The sequence below is a fragment of the Rhinolophus ferrumequinum genome, chromosome 15 (assembly GCF_004115265.2).
Source record: "Rhinolophus ferrumequinum isolate MPI-CBG mRhiFer1 chromosome 15, mRhiFer1_v1.p, whole genome shotgun sequence".
NCBI lineage: Eukaryota > Metazoa > Chordata > Mammalia > Chiroptera > Rhinolophidae > Rhinolophus > Rhinolophus ferrumequinum.
In genome coordinates, this window is record NC_046298.1 from 39,801,976 (window position 1) to 39,804,332 (window position 2,357).

Genomic DNA, 2,357 nt, shown 5'->3' on the forward strand with positions numbered 1-2,357 from the left:
ATGGCAACATTCCTTAAGTATGAATGTACCTCCCAAAATGGACTTAATAAGTGGCTGGACGGTGTCAGGAGCTCAGTCCCAGCACCTGAGGGCTGCCAGCTCCCTCCCCCCAGGCCCGGGCCCCTCTCTGAACCACAGGAGCCTTTGAGGCTCCCCCGTTAAGGGGGGAGGGGGTCTCTGTAGTGTCCTCACCATCCACCCCCCACCTGTAGACTCTGGGCAGAATCTGTTGTCCACTCTCAGATGTGATACTTCAACTACCGACCTCCACTTCCGTCCGTCAGCCATCCCAACACTGTGACAGGCCCCGCAGGCGCCTTCTGTACGGGATCTTGAGGGGAAAGTTCTCACATACAGTGGCCCTCACCTCCTTGCCCCGACCTCCACCCTCAGCGCCTCATCATTGCCCAGCAGCACTGGGACACTTTCTTTTTTTAGTAGTCAGATGCTTTCCAACCAGGGGGGAACGTGTGCCTGTCTCCTCTGTGCATGGGGATGACTAGTAGACGTGGACAGAGGGAAATCGCTTGAGTGTTCACAGATGATCTATGTGAACTGATAAAAGCTTAAAATCATAGGACAGTCTACGTAAAATCCTCATTCCTGTATTAAAACATGGATATTAAATCATGTATTAAAACATTGGCTTTCACCATTTCCTAAGAGCTAAACCTCAAAAAGCGACACCAACAATGAACTAGAAAAAATAAAACATGCATCACAGTTACTGATAAATTTTAAACAGTGTTTTCCTTAAAAGAATTCCAGGGTTCGCGTTTCCCAGGCGGAACCGGGCTGTGGGAGGTGCAGGGCAGTAGCTAAAGGCCCTCGGTGACAGGGAGGTGAAGGGGAGTGGGGCGGGGGACACCTTGGGCTGCTTTGGGCGACGGGTGGGTCTGAGGCACTGAAGGGCTCAGTCGTAAGTCCAGGCTCGGGTCTCACCCGTGGTTGGTGTCCCCCGAACCCGCAGTGCGTTTTCCGGGAAGGTGTTCATTCAGCGAGGCCACGGCAGTGACACACGCTGCCATACCAGACCATGTTTCCCGCGGAGCTGGAAAACCGGATCGATAGGCAGCAGTTTGAAGAAACAGTTCAAACTCTAAATAACCTTTATGCAGAAGCAGAGAAGTTTGGGGGTCAATCAGATCTCGAAGGTTGTTTGGCTTGTTTAACAGCATCTTCTTGTGCATGGAAACTCAGGAGAAGGTTCTGAACGGCTCCAAATACATTCAAGAGCAGAATGAGAAGATATTCATCACCCCCCAGGTCTCCTCCCAACAGATGCGTTTGAGAGAGGACTAGAGTTATTGAAATTACTATTTATGAAGATAGAGGCACGAGCAGTGGAAGATAAACCATAGAATTAAAGATCCTAGTTCCAGCCGGGACCCTTCAGCTGGCCAATCACAGAGTGTCCCTTACCTCCTCTCCAGAGCGTCAGGCCTCCGTATGTGGTGCCAGAGCCATTTACTCCAGGGACTAACTTTATAAAGTTCCACATCTGGAGTGGCCTCTAGTCACTCAGTATCCACTTTGTGTTCCCAAATTGTGTACAACCCTGTAATCTTTTGATTAGTTTCTGAGAAAATAAAATGAAGCATTTCACATTTTTTTTTTTTACTCAAAGCCATTAATAAAATATGCAGTCGGTCAGCCCAACACAAAGTTTCTTATCTGCCACCAGTGCCAATGAATGGTTCTCTTCAGTCCTTGGGCCACCTTCCCAGGTGGCTGTAGACTTCAAAGTGATATGTTAGCCAGTGTTCAGTGTTATTTCCCCAGATTAATAAAATGTTTTTCTCCAGGATTTTGGTGAAGGATAGGCGTGTCTGTGGTTTTGCTAACGCATCTCCCAGATTTCAAAGAACTACCAGTTTTGCCATGACTCAGAGTTTAAAGATCTATTTCTGCTGTTCATTTTCTCAAACTGAAGCTCATTGGAAAGATAATGTATAACGTTATGTGTTTTATTACAACAATTATTTCTAATTAAAGCAGTATTTAATGCAATTTTCAGGTTGAAAAAACAAAAAAGAACATTCCAGTGCATTACTTTCATTTTGCAATGATGTAAGAGTGCTCGTCTGTCTTTTGTAACCTGATAGGAATCATTACCCTTTTCCCCCTTAAATCTCAAACACAAAACTAGAGACAACTCCTGGGCCTTAACCCAGATCCCACCACCTCCCACCAGTAGCAGAAGGAGCTGAGGCTTGAGCTCCCCTGGTCTTCAACACAGCAGGAGCGCCCCCAGGGCTGTCCCTACACTCCGATGTTCTCACGTTGGCAAGGTGTTGATTGGCAGGTGGGGACCCGGAGCCTGAGAGTCTGATGGCTCTTTGTGGCTCATTCCCAAC

The 2,357-nt window shown here is 47.6% G+C and overlaps 1 pseudogene; it reads left to right on the top strand.

Annotated features, from left to right (window-relative positions):
• LOC117035370 (golgin subfamily A member 7-like) lies at window positions 1–1,517 on the top strand (annotated as a pseudogene).
• Window positions 1,518–2,357: the final 840 nt, after the last annotated feature.